This window comes from Hevea brasiliensis, chromosome 15 (assembly GCF_030052815.1).
Source record: "Hevea brasiliensis isolate MT/VB/25A 57/8 chromosome 15, ASM3005281v1, whole genome shotgun sequence".
In the NCBI taxonomy this organism is placed as follows: Eukaryota; Viridiplantae; Streptophyta; class Magnoliopsida; order Malpighiales; family Euphorbiaceae; genus Hevea; species Hevea brasiliensis.
The window spans coordinates 27,761,573-27,779,766 of record NC_079507.1 but is presented as its reverse complement, the minus strand read 5'-3'; positions in this window follow the sequence as shown (position 1 = coordinate 27,779,766).

The following is an 18,194-nucleotide window of genomic DNA, read 5'->3' as shown; positions in this document are numbered from 1 at the left end:
TTAAAGGTTTGGATTTTGGGTTTTAATGGAGAATTTTAGAGAAGAAGGGAAGAAGTGGACAGGAAGAAGAAGGGAAAAAATGCATATTTTTGTTCAATAATTAACCTATATAATAATTAAATATTTAATGGCAATATGGTAAATAATTAGAATGGCAAATTTGAAATTATTTTGAAGTTTATAATCATTATAATTTGACTTTTCAATAATTATTTTTAATTTTCATAATTTCAATTAATTAAATTAATTTAGCTTCATTAAATTAATAATCATCACTTTTGGTCAATATTGGACCCTCAAATTTAATTGACCAAATTTTGCTCTTACCGAGTTGTCGGTTTATCTTTCTTTCTTCTTTCTTTTACTCATTTTTAATTTAATTTTCATCAATATTTATTCCTATTTTATGTCATAATAATTATTTACTTAATTGGACAACTTGCTCAAAAATTATCTCCGAAGACGAAATGACCAAAATGCCCTCCGTTTGGCTTAACAGACTAAAATTGTCTGTACCAAATGAAAAATTTTTCTAAGTATTTTCTTGGCATTCTAATGTCATAGGAACCTCAATGACCCTTCTCTGAAGTCCCAAAAATTATTTTATGAATTTTCTCCCAGGTCTAGGGCTCCTAGTTGCGAGAATCGTAACTTCCCACTGGGTTACCCATCGCTAGGGCACCGGCTCATTTAACTTGGTTGTATTTTCTTTCTAAAATTTTTCCTAAATTTTTCTTATTAATATTTGAGTTATTTATGACTCCTCACTCTAGTCTAATTATTTTTCCAGACGTTCTAGCTGTTCGAACAGACACCGATCACCGGAACAGTAGAATGTACGTAATTGCTACAATGAGGGTGTTAGAATCTCCCGTTGTGCAAACAGTATGGCTAAAAAGCCATATAATCAATTAGGCAATAAGCCGAATCAGGCAATAGGCCAAATATAATAATATAATTCATATAGCCATAGGCTATTAAAAATATAATCTATGTAACATCCTCACTTTAGCTAGTTCGTACAGTCTACTGTTTTGGTGACCAATATCGGTTCAGGTAGCTAGAATGTTTGAAATTATAAATAGACTAGAGTGAGGAGTTATAAATAAACCAAATAATGCTCATAAAAATCAAGGAAAATTTATAGGAATGAAATACACTAAGGTTAAACGAGCCGAAAGGGAAGTGACGGTGAAGGCTGTTAGCAACCCTAGGCTCGGGGAAAACTTCATGAAATAATTTTTGGGACCTCAGGGAAGGATTATTGTGGTTCCCATGATAATAGAGTATTAAGAAAACACCAGGAAAATTTAATCAATCGGTACAGACAATTTTGGTCTATTAAGCGAAACGGAGAGCATTTTGATCATTTCATCTTCAGAGATGATTTTTGGCCAACTTGTCCAGTTAAATAAATAATTTATATGACATAAAATGTGAATAAATATTGTTAAAAATTTAATTGAAATTAAATAGACAAGAAAAGGATAGAAAATGAGAGAAATGAGGATTATGACATCATTATGATGTCATTATTATTCTCCCACCCAATCAAATGTTGACATATGGCACTAATTTGTTTAAAAAGACTTAATGGGTAGAAAAAAAAAGAAAAAAAAAATCAAAAAGCTCTTATCTCTTCTTCTTGCCATCCCAGCTCTCTCCCATGCCCACCATTGTCAAGCTTCCCAAAGCTAGATTTCCACAGTTTTTCACCCATTAAACCCTAAGTTGTCAACACAAAATCTTATTCTTTCCTCATAGTGAAGCTTTTGGGAGCAAAAGGAAGTGTTAAAGAAGAGTTCTTACAAGTTGGAGATTAGCTCCATTAAAGGTTAGTGACTGAACTTGATTTTTATCTTTCAATTCATGTTGAAAGAGTGGTATTTGATGCAAATTTACAAGAAAATTTAGCAAAAATCATGTGTATGTCTTGTTTAAATTTCCAGCAACCTTGAACTTGGTATGGTTTTGAAGAATTCTTATAAATAAAATGGTACTGTGGCTGCCCTTAACATTAATCTATTGTTTAGGATAGTGAAAGGTAAGTGAATGTAAGTTTAGGGATGGTTGAGCTAGGGTTTAAGCATGAACTTGAGACCTTGATCATGTAATGGTGAAAGTAAGTTTTAATGGTCAATTATTAACCATTTGGCTATGTATGAATCAGAAATGAAGTGGTTTTTGTAGTGGGAATTGAGGTTAGTGTGGATGCCTTTGGTGACCTGCAAGATTGGGCATGAGTCCAGTAGGTTTGGACAGCAATAACTGGAGTTGTAGAGGTTCAATTGGTGCAAGGCCAATTGGACATAAAACTAGACACATAATGTCACAACTTTGGTGAAGAAACCATGCTTAGAAAACCAAACCAAGTTGACCTAAAGATTGCCCTAATCTGGGTGACCTGCATTCTGCCTGGGCAAAATAATCAAATGAATAGTGTTTATTCATTTAGTCATAACACAGTGTAAAAAGGTCCAATTGACCTGAACTTTTACCAACAAAAAGCTGAGATATAGACCTACAACTCTCATGAGGAAACCTAATCCAAATTATAAACATAACATGTTCAAAAAGTGACATACAATCACTGCTCACAATACTATAGATTTGGTTAGTCCAGAAAATCTGGAAAATTGGTAATACGGCCAGTTGTGATTTTTGGGCCATAACTTAAGCTACAAAATTCCAAATGGAGTGATTCAAAAAAGGAAATGTAACTAGACAAAATAGGGAACAACTTTCATGATGACCACTTTGCCAAATTCCTACTGCAAAAATGACTAATAGAACAGTAAACACAAAGCTTGAAATCTGAAAATTTTGAACAATTAACATTAAGCTTAGAAATGGTATTGGCAACCAATATCAATAATTTTAGAATGCAAAATGTGGTATGTTGGAAGTATTAAAACCAATGTACCTATTGTCCATGCAAAAGTCAACATTTTTGTTGACTAATTAATTGAATAGTAACACCTAAACTTGAATTTCAAGAATTGTATAATTTAAGAGTGTAACATGCCCTAGCACACCTAGCATGATTGGTTTGGATAGGTTGGCATGCCAATAGGGTTCTATTAGCAGTACTGCATATGGCTTCATGCCATTATGTGTTTTATGGCCTCATGTGCCATTCTATGACATAATAGCCTTTGGCTATATTGATTGAGTTGTTATACTTGGATTTTATCCCTGATAATTATTACAACTTATTAGCTATTTTGTTGCACACCGGGAGACACAATGTGACCGATGGTGTGATGGTTCGAGGTACTTAGTACCCAGTGTCAGTTTACCCGTTTATGCAGTCTAGTCAACTAGTATGGGTTACTCAGGCAATGATAATAAATCTTACCAAATTTTAATCGAATAATACTGTAATAAATATCAGAAATTAAGTCTACCAAAGATGTAAACATACATTCTGCATATTTACTTTATTTTACTGAATTTATTTTGTATTGTCACCGCTAAGCATAATTGCTTAGCACGTCGCTTTTGCCACGCGCAGGTATTGGAGACATAGATGGGGAGTCCAGCAGACCTCATACAGGGTGAGCTTTCAGATCTGCACATGGAGTCCAGAGTCACCTCACATTTGCAGTGCATTTGGTAGGACATTAGGCCACTTTTGGTATTTTGGTATTTTGTATTTTGTAAACTTCTGTAATAAATATTATAAACTCATGTAATTATGTTTTTGATGTAATTATCTACAAACTATGTTCAGTAATAAATGTGAGCATTTCTCATTGAATTAATTGTGATATGAAATGAATTGAATTTTGAGATACTAAAGTGATTTGAGAAATTGTTGAAAATATGTTGGTGGTTGACTGAGATTGAAATTATGATTATATTGGAAGTGTTTTTAACAGATTCAAAAGAACTGTTTTTCCAATTTACAGCCGGCACTCTGCCGGATTTTCTATAAAATTTATGAAAAATTTAGATTAATCAAAAATTGTAAATAAATAAGTAAAAAGGGTAAATTGAATTGAAATATGATTTGGTGCTCCAGCACACTGTGTGGCATATCTTGCTCGGCTACACTGTAGATGGGTAAGGGGTGTCACATTTAGTGGTATCAGAGCATTGGTTTAGGCGTTTCTAGGCCTACATAGAGTGCATACCATTGCATTACATTTGTAAGTGTTGAGGTGACATTGATGCAGATCTGTTTATTTTCTTATTTTGATTAGGATATGAATCTTGCTTCTCAAAGAGCAATTGATGAAGAGGTGGAGAGTCGTGCTCTACCAAGGGCCGAATCTGGGGGCAAGGGAGAATCTGCCCCACCAGCTGCTGAGGCACCTGCCCAACCTCAGTTTGCATTATTTCAACAAATGACCGAGTTTTATCGACAAATGATGGGAGCAATTCCACCACCACAACCACAGCCACAACCTCCACCAGCACCATAGAAGTCCCATCTGGAGAAACTGCGAAAACATGGGGCTGTGGATTTCTTTGGAAAGAAGGAGGATGATCCCATGACAGCGAAAAACTGGTTAGAAAGAACAATCAGAGTGCTGAAACAGCTTTCATTACACCCCTGAGCAAAACCTGGAGGGTGCTGTGTCCTTACTTCAGGATGATGCATATCAGTGGTGGGACACAGTAACCATTGAGGTGCAACCAAATCAGATTACCTGGGATTACTTCCTAATAGAGTTTAGAAAGAAGTATGTCAGTAAGGTGTATTTAGAAGAGAGAATATGAGAATTTATCAGTCTGAGATAGAGGCAACTATTAATGGTAGAGTATGAGTGAGAATTCGTCAGACTGAGCCTGTGTGGGAGGGAGATAGTCCCTACAAAGGAAGAAAGGTGCAGAAGGTTCGAAAAAGGGCTAAATAACAATATCAAAGTCATGATAACAGCATTGGAGATCACAGATTTTGGCAAATTAGTAGATGCTGCATCAAAAGTAGAAAGGGTCCGAATAAATGAGCAAACTAGAAGGGAAAGACAGCAGAAGAGGGGTCCGGGTCAGTCCAGTTCATTTTCTGCTCCCAGTAAGAAGAGTAAGGGACCTCCTGCTCAGGGTTCAGGACAACCACAAGGTCAGGGTCAGTCCCAGGGGCCCAGACCACAGTTCACACCTAGGAGAGGCCAGTCCACACCATCAGTGGGCAGCTCTCCAGGGACGATGTTTAAGGGACCAGCCACAGCATCTTCTACCTGTCCATACTGCCAGAAGTGGCACAAGGGGGACTGTTGGTGAGTGACTGGTGCATGCTTACGGTGTGGATCTATAGAACATCATATTAAAAATTGTCCGAAGAGGACTATTACAGCTGCTCCAATACAAGCAGACAGACCTGCTCCTGTACCACAAAGGGGTAGGAAGCTCGATAAATCTGAGGCAGCTGGTCTATCACTGAGGCCTACATCCGAGTCAGCTGAGAGGGCAGAGGCTAGAGTACCTGCCAGAGCCTATGCAATCAGAGCTCAAGAGGAACAAGATGCCCCGGACATCATCAGGGGTACATTTTCTCTCTACAACACTTTTGTACATGCATTGGTGGATCCAGGATCCACTCATTCATACATCTGCATCAAACTAACTGTAGAGAGGGGAGTCTCAATAGAGGAGAGTGATCAAGACATTCTGGTCTCAAATCCACTAGGCCACAGTGTGGTAGTGAATAAGGTGTATAAAGGTTGCCCGTTGAGGATTTAGGGGTATGAATTCTCGGCAGACCTAATTGAGTTGCCTTTCCATGAGTTTGACTTGATTTTGGGAATGGACTGGTTGTCACATCATCAGGCAATAGTTGATTGCAAATTGAAGAGGATTTCTCTGAAAACTTCTACGGGCAATGAGATTACTATTGTGGGTGAAAGGACAGATTTCTTGTCCAATGTTATCTCAGCCACAGTTGCAAGAAAATTGATGAGAAAAGGCTGTGAAGATTACCTAGCACACGTGGTTGATACTAGGCAGGCTAAGCCGAATTTGTATGATATATCCACAGTAAGAGACTTCCTGATGTGTTTCCTGAAGAATTGCCTAGTTTACCACCATAAAGGGAAGTCGAGTTTGCTATTGAGGTAATGTTGGGTACAGCACCAATTTCTATTACTCCTTATAGGATGGCACCCTCTAAATTGAGAAAGTTAAAAATTCAGTTACAAGAGTTGCTTGATAAGGGGTTCATACGCCCAAGTATGTCACCATGGGGAGCTCCGGTACTATTAGTGAAGAAGAAGGATGGAACCTTGAGATTGTGTGATGATTATCGGCTGTTGAATAAAGTAACTGTGAAGAATAAATATCCGTTGCCCAGAATTGACGATCTGTTTGATCAGTTGAAGGGAGCTGGTGTATTTTCAAAAATTGATCTCAGATCAGGGTATCATTAGTTGAGGGTAAAAGATGCAGATGTATAAAAAACTGCATTCAAAACTCGGTATGGGCATTATGAATTTCTGGTGATGCCATTTGGGTTAACAAATGCACCACCAGCATTTATAGACCTTATGAACCGTATCTTTCAATCATATTTAGATCGGTTTGTAGTGGTCTTTATTGATGATATTCTGGTGTATTCCAAGACGAAGGAAGAACATGATGAACATTTGAGAATTGTTCTGCAAACCCTGCGAGAAAAGTAGCTATATGCTAAGTTGTCCAAGTGTGACTTCTGGATGAGTCAAATCTCCTTCCTTAGACACATAGTATCAGCTAATGGATCCCTAAAAGATAGAAGCAGTGATGAAATGGAAGCCTCCCATAAATACAACTGAGCTCAGAAGTTTCTTGGGGCTAGCTGGGTATTACAGAAGATTTGTGAAGTGGTTCTCTCTTATAGCTGCTCCAATGACCAAGTTGTTGCACAAGAATGTGAAATTTGGCTGGAACGACAAGTGCCAAGCCAGTTTTGAGAGGCTGAAGGCTATGTTGACAGAAGCACCAGTGTTAACATAGCCGGTGTTGGGAAAAGACTTTGTGGTCTACAATGATGCCTCGCATAATGGGTTAGGGTGTGTATTGATGCAAGAAGGGAAAGGGGTTGCCTATGCTTCCAGGCAGTTAAGGCCACATGAACAAAACTACCCTACTCATGACTTGGAGTTAGCAGCAATTATCTTCGCACTAAAGATATGGAGGCATTATTTATATGGTGAAAAATGCTACATCTATATAGACCACAAGAGTCTAAAATATTTGCCAACCCAGAAGAAGCTCAATCTTAGACAGAGGCGATGGATTGAGTTCCTAAAGGACTATGATTGTGTGATAGATTATCATCCTGGGAAGGCAAATGTAGTTGCTGATGCTTTGAGTAGGAAGTCCATCACAGCTTTAAGATCACTAAATGCCCGTCTATCCTTAGCTCAAGATGGAGCTATTTTGGCTGAGTTACAAGTGAGGCCATACTTGCTACAGTAAATACAAAATGGGCAGAAGGCTAATGACAAATTGATGGCTATTGTGGGTAAAATTCCAGAGAGGAAGGAAATTGATTATGAGATGAAAGCAAATGGGTGTCTGTATCATAGAGGAAGAATGTGTACCAGATGATGGGGAACTGAAGACTAGTATTCTGAAAGAAGCACACACTAGTGTTTATGCTATGCACCCGGAAAGCACAAAAATGTATAATAATTTGAAGCCTCATTATTGGTAGCCTAGTATGAAGAAGGATATAGCTGACGATGTGACTAAGTTTTTAACATGTCAGCAAGTTAAAGTAGAACTTCAAGTTCCATCAGGATTGCTACAGCCTATAAGCATACCTGAATGGAAATGGGACCGAGTCACTATGGATTTTATTAGTGGTCTACCTCTCACCCAAAGAAAGCATGATGCAGTGTGGGTGATAGTGGATAGATTGATGAAGTCAGTACATTTTCTACCAGTTAGGACTGACTACTCACTGGAGAAGCTAGCAGAATTGTATATCAGTGAGATAGTTAGACTGCATGGAATCTCACTTTTCATCATATCTAATCGAGACCCAAGGTTTACATCGAGATTCTAGAAAAAGTTGCAAGAAGCCTTGGGCACACAACTCCGTTTTATCATGGCTTTTCATCCTCAGACGGATGGACAGTCAAAACGAGTAATCAAGGTAAACATAAAACCTAATTGAATTTTCGCAATTTACAAATTGAAATGATAATAACAATGTGAATTATGTAATAGATCCTGGAGGATATGCTGAGGAGTTGTGTCATTGAGTTTGAGGGGAGTTAGGATAGATATCTCCCACTGGCAGAATTTGCATATAATAATAGCTATCATGTTAGCATTCAAATGGCCCTGTATGAAGCACTGTATGGAAGGAAGTGTAGAACCCCAGTATGTTGGACTGAATTGGGCGAAGATAAACTGGTAGGACCAGACCTGATGAAACAGACTGAGGAGAAAGTGAAAATAATCAAAGCAAATTTGAAGGTTGCCTCGGATAGATAGAAATCTTATGCTGACTTGAAAAGAAAAGAGATAGAGTATGCAGTTGGCGATAAAGTATTTCTCAAAGTCTCACCATGGAAAAAAGTACTGAGGTTTGGAAGAAAGGGTAAGTTACGCCCTAGGTTTATTGGCCCATATGAAGTCATTAAACGTGTGGGTCCAGTAGCCTACAGGCTAGCTTTACCACCAAAACTGGATAAGATCCATAATGTATTCTATGTTTCTATGCTAAGAAGATATAGCTCAGACCCTTCACATGTCATCTCCATGGAAGAGATTGAAATCCAACTGGACTTGACATATGCAGAAGAACCCATACGGATCTTGGCTCAGGAAGTGAAGGAGCTGAGAAATAAACAAATTTCACTGGTGAAGGTACTTTGGAGGCACCATAATACCGAGGAGGCAACTTGGGAAAGTGAAGAGATGATGAGGCAATATTTCCCTCAACTGTTTGCGTCAGGTTAATTTCGAGGACGAAATTTTTATTAGGGGAGAATAGTTGTAACATCTCCACTTTATCTAGTTCGTACAGTCTACTGTTCTGGTGACCAATGTCGGTCTGGGCAGCTAGAATATTTGAAATTATAAATAGACTAGAGTGAGGAGTTATAAATAAACTGAATAATGCTCATAAAAATTAAGGAAAATTTATAGGAATGAAATACACTAAGGTTAAACGAGCCGGAACCCCAAGGATGAGTAACCTGAAAGGGAAGTGACGGTGAAGGCCGTGAGCAACCCTAGACCCAGGGAAAACTTCATGAAATAATTTTTGGGACCTCAGGGAAGGATTATTGGGGTTCCCATGATAATAGAATGTTAAGAAAATACCAGGAAAATTTAATCAATCGGTACAGACAATTTTGGTCTATTAAGCCAAACGGAGGGCATTTTGATCATTTCATCTTCAGAGATGATTTTTGGCCAACTTGTCTAGTTAAATAAATAATTTATATAATATAAAATGTAAATAAATATTGTTATAAATTTAATTGAAATTAAATAGACAAGAAAACGATAGAAAATGAGAGAAATGAGGATTATGACATCATTATGATGTCATTATTATTCTCCCACCCAATCAAATGTTGACACATAGCACTAATTCGTTTAAAAAGACTTAATAGTTAAAAAAGAAAAGAAAAAAAAATCAGAAAGCTCTTATCTCTTCTTCTTGCTGTCCCACCTCTCTCCCATGCCCACCATTATCAAGCTTCCCAAAGCTTGATTTCTATAGTTTTTCACCCACTAAACCCTAAGTTGTCAACACAAAATCTTATTCTTTCCTCATAATGAGGCTTTTGGGAGCAAAAGGAAGTGTTAAAGAAGAGTTCTTACAAGTTGGAGATTAGCTCCATTAAAGGTTAGTGACTAAACTTGATTTTTATTTTTCAATTCATGTTGAAGGAGTGGTATTTGATGCAAATATACAAGAAAATTTAGTAAACATCATGAGTATGTCTTGTTTAAAATTCCAGCAGCCTTGAACTTGGTAGGGTTTTGAAGAATTCTTAGAATTAAAAGGTATTGTGGCTACCCTTAACATTAATCTATTGTTTAGGATAGTGAAAGGTAAGTGAATGTAAGTTTAGGGATGGTTGAGCTAGGGTTTAAGCATGAACTTAAGACCTTGATCATGTAATGGTGAAAGTAAGTTTTAATGGTTAATTATTGACCATTTGGCTATGTGTGAATCAGAAATGAAGTGGTTTGTGCAGTGGGAATTGAGGTTAGTGTGGCTGCCCTTGGTGACATGTAGGACTGGGCATGAGTCCAGCAGCTTTGGACAGCAATAACTGGAGTTGTGGAGGTTCAATTGGTGCAAGGCTAATTGGACATGAAACTAGACACATAATTTCGCAACTTTAGTGAAGAAACCACACCCAGAAAACAAAACCAAGTTAACCTAAAGATTGCCCTAATCCGGGTGACCTGCATTCTGCCTGGGCAAAATGACCAAATGAATAATGTTTGTTCATTTGGTCATAACACAGTGTAGAAATGACCAATTGACCTGAAATTTTAGCAGCAATAAGCTGAGATATAGACTACAACTCTAATTAAGAAATATAACCCAAATTATGACCATAACATATTTAAAAAGTAACCTGCAGCCACTACTGAAAATACTGTAGATTTGGTCAGTCCATAAAATCTGAAAAATTTGTATTCCGGCCAGTTGAGGTTTTTGGGCCATAACTTGAGATACAAAACTCCAAATGGAGTGATTCAAAAAAAATAAATGTAACTAGGCAAAATAAGAAACAACTTTCATGTTAACCACTTTGCCAAATTCCCACTGCAAAAATGACTAATGGAACAGTAAACACAAAGCTTAAAATCTCAAAATTTTGAACAATTAACATTAAGCTTATAAATGGTATTGGTAACCAATACCAATAATTTTAGAATGCAAAATGTGGTATGTTGGGAGTATTAAAACCAATGTACCTATTGTCCATACAAAAGTCAACATTTTTATTGGCTAATGAATTGAATAGTAACACCTAAACTTGAATTTCAAGAATTGTATAATTTAGGAGTGTAACATGCCCTAGTGCACCTAGCAAGATTGGTTTGGATAGCTTGGCATGCCAATAGGGTTCTATTAGCAGTACTGCATATGGCTTCATGCCATTATGTGTTTTATGGTCTCATGTGCCATTCTGTGACATAATAGCCTTTGGCTATGTTGATTAAGTTGTTATACTTAGATTTTATCCCTGATAATTATTACAGCTTATTAGCTGTTCTGTTGTACACAGGGAGACACAATGTGACCGATCGTGTGATGGTCTGAGGTACTTAGTACCTAGTGCCAATTTAGCCATTTATCTAGTCCAGTCGACTAACATGGGTTACTCGGGCAATGATAATAAATCTTACCAAATTTTAATCGAATAATACTGCAATAAATATCAGAAATTAAGTCTACCAAAGATGTAAACATACATTCTGCATATTTACTTTATTTTAGTTATTTTATTTTATATTATCACCACTAAGCAAAATTGCTTAGCGCATCGCTTTTGCCACGCGCAGGTATTGGAGACATAGATGGGAAGTCCAGCAGACCTCATACAGGGTGAGCTTTCAGATCTGCACACGGAGTCCAGAGTCACCTCACATTTGCAGTGCGTTTGGTAGGACATTAGGCTACTTTTGGTATTTTGGTATTTTATATTTTGTAAACTTCTATAATGAATATTATAAACTCATATAATTATGCTTTTGATGTAATTATCTATGAACTATGTTCAGTAATAAATGTGAGCATTTCTCATTGAATTAAGTGTGATATGAAATGAATTGAATTTTGAGATACTGAAGTGATTTGAGAAATTATTAAAAATATGTTGGTGGTTGACTGATATTGAAATTAAGATTATATTGGAAGTGTTTTTAACAGATTCAGAAGAACTGTTTTTCCAATTTACTGCTAGCACTCTGCCGGATTTTCTATAAAATTTGTGAAAAATTCAGATTAATCAAAAATTGTAAATAAATAAGTAAAAAGGGTAAATTGAATTGAATTATGATTTGGTGCTCCGGCACACTGTGTGGCATATCTTGATCGGCTACACTGTAGACGGGTAAGGGGTGTCACAATCTGTATATCCATAAGCTATTAACAGTATAGCTGTCAGTACCTATTGGCATGCCAACCTATCCAAACTAGTGAACTAGGCAATACTAGGCATTTACAAGCTTAAACATTTAATTCTTTATTTTAAGGTTTATAGGTCATTATGCCTTTCACTAGTCAACGAAAATGTTGACCTTTTTATGCATTATGGATAGGTTGATTCTAATATCAACATGTTACAACTTTCATTTTAATATGTTGCCAATATAGCACATTTTACAATTCTCACAAGTTCACATTTATTGCCAATTTTATTTCTAAGGCTTATTGCATGATAACGTCAATTTTTCAATTTTAGTATGCTAGATTGATCTAGCTCAATGTCTTGTTTCATTGGTTTTTAGCTTTTAGTCAAAGAAGCAAATTTGTAGCTCTATGTCTTATTGAACTTTTGGTACTGATTTCAGGTCATTATGAGTTGTGTAAAGTAAGATATGGTCAACTTACTAAAGCTAGATAGATTGCATTTTCAATGCAATTTTAGGTCAAATTCAATTCTGGCAGATTTAGTATCCTAACTTGGGCAAGTAATTTGACTTAGTTTTGGTCATTTCTGGGATTTGGTATCTTCATAAGAGCTGTTGTTCTATGTCTAAGCTTTCCATTGATATAAGTTTCAGGTCATTTGGACTTGTTTACAGTGAGTTATGGCCAAATGAGTGGCTACTGTTCATATGGTCAATTTCTGGGTTGCAATGGTTCTGGACAGTTTTGATACCTCAACTTGTGTAAGCAATTTGACTTAGTAAATGGAATTTTTGGGTTCTGTGATCTTCACCAAAGTTGTAGCCCTATGTCTAAGCTTTCCATCGGTATAAAATTTAGGTCATTTGGACCTATCTACAGGGATTTACGGCCAGTTACATGATTGCTGTTCATATGGTCAGATTTTAGGTTTTACACACTACCAAATCTGGATTAGGTCCAATTTATGGTCACTTTTTGGACAGAATTTTAACAATGTTTCTGCATGAAAGTTGGCACATTTTATGTCTAGTTTTACCTCTAATTGGCCTCATACAAATTTGGATCACACATTTTCATTTATGACTTAATTTACGTATTATTTTCAGCAGAACACAACCTACACAGAAAATTTACACTTCCAATTGTCATTCCTCCTTCTCCCTAACTACAATTGCATACATAGCACTTCTAATTTCATTCATCAAGTTGGTCAATTCCCAACAGTTTACTTAAGTCCTCAATAATCAGTACAGAACCCTAATTCACAAAGTCAAGGTCAACATTATATACTTGCAAACAATTAGTTAATACTTGAAATTTCAACTAACAACTTACAATATCCTTCGACTGATCTATCTATACCATAATTCAATAATAAAATTCATGAATTACTAATCCCTTAAGTAATTCAAGGCTGCCACATTTAAGCTTAATTGTCCAAAGTCTCTAACACTTCTTCAAACCTCTAATTCAATTATCATTTCAAACATACACATGCCTATAAGCTCTAATTCATTTATTTACTTAAATCAACATGTCTAACCATCAATTACAATTAGAATTAACCAACTTCCCATGGACCTCCTTGGTTGCCGAATTTGAATCCCCACAAATACTCATCCAATTCTTTCAATTTCTCCATAATTCAACTTATCACAACATTAACTCAAAGTTCAATTAAGCAAGGGAGGAAAAATAAGCACTAATCTTATTTTGAGCTTTATAAAACCTCACCCAAACTTCTACTTTTTGCTGCCTATGTGTTGCCCATGATGTAAGGATTTTTCATGAAGGGAGCTTGAAGAAATAATAGCTTGAACATAAGGAAATGAAGCTTTGCTTGGAACTCACCCATGGAGGATTTGTAAGAAGTGAATTTGGCCAAGAAGAAATAAGAGGAAGAAGATGATGCATATGGCTGATTAGTATCCTCATGTACCTTATATAGTGCCAACTAACCCCACTAAGTATAATTAAATCATTACAATAACCAAAGTTTAGAAATTCTAATTATACCCCCATACTTCCTCTAAATTACATTACATATTTAATTTCTTATTTCCATGAAATTTCAATATTTAATACTACTCATTTTTAATAGACATTTAGGTCAAAAGTCTACTCTAGGTGTCAATTGACTAAAATGCCTCTCTTCGAGTTGTATTTTGAATTTTTCGGTACTACTGATTAACTCCTTGACCCACCGATTTCTTTAATTTTTATTTTCATCTGAGCTGAGTTGCTAAATTTTTTTTTTTGACATTTCCAATGTCAATTACACCTCAGTAGACCTTTAATTAGGTTCTGAAAATGTTTATTAGGGCTCCCCGTGGTCCAAGGGTAGTCAATGGTCCTCGCCATAACTTCCCGGTGCGGTCACCCATCGCTACGATTTTGGCACGTTTAACCTAATTGCACTTCATCTCTTTTATTTTCTCTTAATTTTTTTAGTATTTTCTTACCTTGTATCCCATCATTTTATGTCTCCTCACTATCACCAAAATGTAGTTCTAGACATTCTGATAGTCCGTATCCTGGCTATCCACATTCTGATTGTCTGTACTCTAGCTGTCTGTCCGGATAACCTCAGTCATCGGAATAGTATAACGTACAAACTATGTAAGTGAGGATGTTACAATCTCTCAATAAATTCCAAGAGGTAAATGTCATTTTCACCCTTTACTTCTTCTTACTGCCTCAAAAAAATGCCATTGACTTTTCACAAATCATCTTAAGATTTTCAAGATTTCCTCAAACATTTCAAACTCTTGGAATGTGTTAATTTGTTATTTCGTTTTCATGTCAGTGAAAAATTGTTTCATTATTGATGAGTATTTGAAAATTTCAAAGAAAAAAAATGAGTTATTATGAAGGTTCACGATTGAAAAAAGACTCCTCAACCAATGAATATAATCATTCCTTCCAATCTTTGCATATTCTCATAGATTACCTATCTTAATTAGTCAAATATAATGGAATCTCATTTTCTTAATGGAAAGATCTAGGAATCTTTAACCTTATCCATTTTGGTTTATCTCCCTTAACTAATTTTGCTTCCATTTTCAATGTACATTAATCATCCTTTTTTATCTTCGTATAATGAAATAAATAGTTGATATCATTGCATATTAAAATTTGGGCTTGGATCAACATTTGCAGAAGCCCCATCTTGTATAGGCTTGTTTAAATAGGCTTGACACTACTAAAATGGCCTAGGCCATTTTGATTTGTTTTCCATTTTTTTAAACTCTTTTCTTTTTCCTTTTTTTTTTTATTGATATGGGACTTTGGTACCATCATCTCGTACTCAAACACTACCTTTTAAGTGGAATTGACTTCAGATCCATAGGCCTACTTGTCATTTGGCATGCGGAGGGTAGCCCATTTGGTTTTGACTCTTCTTGGCTAAACTCTATATGTCCTTTTTTAGGTTAGCCCATGTTTCCACCTAATTATAGTTCTTTATTACTCCACCCATTAGTCGAGCCCTTTGCAGACTAGACATAATGCTTTTAGGTCCCTAATCTATGGCCATTAAACCTAACTACTTTTCTACCATGTTGAATATGAACCTTAGGAGAGTGAGGCAAGAAAACATCACAAAATGATTCATGCTTAGGTAGGATTTCCCTACCAAAAGGAGTAGGCATTTTAGTTAGCCTTGCCTTGCTCCTATAAGCCATTCTTTTCTATTTATTCTTTCCATTGTCCCCCTCAAATGCAAACACCTATCTTTGTGGTTGTTTTTTGCCACACAACCTTAAGTTAGCCCATTTTGGCTTAAGCCCATTAAATTAGGTTTGGCCCTTTTTGACTAACCGATCAAATATGGGCTTAACTATCTTTTAGCTAGCCTAAAAAACCTGGGTCTAGCTTTTTTTATTTAGCCCATTAAACATTTGCCCATGGTCTCAAGCCACCTAACTACTTTCATATCACTTGTTAGATCTAGGACTGGGGAGGTTCACATCCAACAATAATACTTTGAAGTTTCAAAACACAAATCAACTTACCTTTCACTAATATGGTCATGCCATTTGATAAATGTTGGAGCCCAAATAGAGATGCTACTAGCTATTTTCTTTGGCTTTGCCTTATCCATATAAGGCATTATTTTCTCTTTTTTTTTTTCTTTTCTTTTCCAATGTTCCCCCAAAATCTAGCCTCTTCTCTTATGGTTTTTACATGTCACACAATCTTGAGTTAGCCTATTTTGGCTTAAGCCCATCAAACAGTGTCTAGTTCTCTTTAACAATCCATCAAATATTACTTTAGGTATCATTTTAACTAGCCCAATGAACTTAGTTCTAGCATTTTTTAGCCAAAACATCAAACATTAGTCCAATCGCAGGTTTTTGGGCGTCATTGCTTCGATATCACTTGTTGGACACAATAATACTTTCAACTGGACAACACAAATTAAGCTTACCTTTCACCAAAATGGCCAAGCCTTTCAATAAAATGTTAGAGCCCAAATAGGAAAGCTTGCATGCCAAGAAATAAGGAGTTGGTCTCACTTCCCCTAGGGTTCCATGTTGAATTTGGGCTGTAGTCGAGTGAGATAAAATGACATCACAGTGTGGGTGGGCCTTTTACACTGAAGTGACTAGCCATTTAGTTAGCCTTGCCTCTTCTTTTTCTCTTTTTTCTTTTCAATGTGGGACAAAGTCCCCTACGTCAATATGACCATGCATATTCTTTGAAACATCAAACTCACCTTTATGTCTTTGCTAATGATTGGTATTGATTTGAAGTTGTTTTAAAGTTATTTTTCCCACAATTATGCGTATGCAATATATCTCTTAAAAAAAAAAAAGTTTTCAAATTATGCTTCAATTTAATCAAGAGCATTACATACCCATGTATTTTTTTTTCCTTATAATACAAGTCTCATGCGTATAGTTTTTTTTTATTATTTTTTTATAGAATCCTATGGGCATAGTTACCGCTATATTAATAATATAAATTAATTAATTTAATAGTGAAGATTCCACAAATAATTTTAAATGTGAATTATTTACCTCATCACTTCAACATTTCACATAAAAGTCAAATGCTCTTCTCTCTATTTCTATTCATTAATAGGTATAAGGAAATTTATATATTAGAAAAGAAAAAAAAAAGAAAATATCATTCAAAAAGCCAATATTTAGCAAAATACATATGAAAATTAACCAATTTGAAATATAACAAATCCATTTTCATAAGCACAATTACTCCATCATTTGGTATGACCCACTTTCTAAAAAGAAAGCATACATAAAAATTATATAAAGATAAAAGGAACCAAGGGAAAAGAAAATAAATAGAAAGATTCATAGTTGTTTTGTGAATAATAAGTAATGCATACATATCTTAGTTTGTTCTCCATTCTTGGCTATCCTTACCACATTGACCCAAATCTTCAAAACTCCAATCCCTTCTCATTCCAGAGCTCCTCATCAACTTTGGTTCACCACTTTCCTTAAATGCTATTGCTCCCGTACTATTTAGGCGACGATGATTTTTCTTTATCTTCCTTGTAATTGTCATAGAACTTTTGCCAATTTTCTCATAAGGTGGTGGGCTTAAGTTTCCTGACCAACTTCTTTCTACCTTTATACAACAAAGGTTTCTATAAATGCTTTCTTGATCATACTCTGTGCCAGAATTATTTCTTTGCAAGTCTTGGCAAGTAAGGCAATTGAGGCTCATGTTTAAAATATGTCCTAGAAAAATTTACCTTTTTAAGTTTTATTTTTCGAGGTGGTTGGTAAGATATGAATCAAGAGAAGGGAAAAAGGGGGAAGAGGAAGGTAAAGAACGGAGGAGGGTGGGTGGAAGAGAGATGTTTACATTTTTATAATGTATTTAAGAATATGAGAAAACAAAATGAAAGAGGTATCTTGTATTTGATTAGTGATGTTTCCTTTATTTGGAAAGATTACAACCATTATTACTACAATATCCGAAATTACAGCTGAGCCATTTTTTAAATTAGGGCTGTCTATGAATGTTCAATCATGATTAATGCTTAACATTTAATTATCTAACTGTCAATATGTAGTTTACTTGATGACTTGAGTTGGATGATGGTTGTCATTAGATGTTATTCTTTTTTAGTCTTTATACTAGGGATTTGAAAATATGATTTTCTATTTTTTTGTATTTT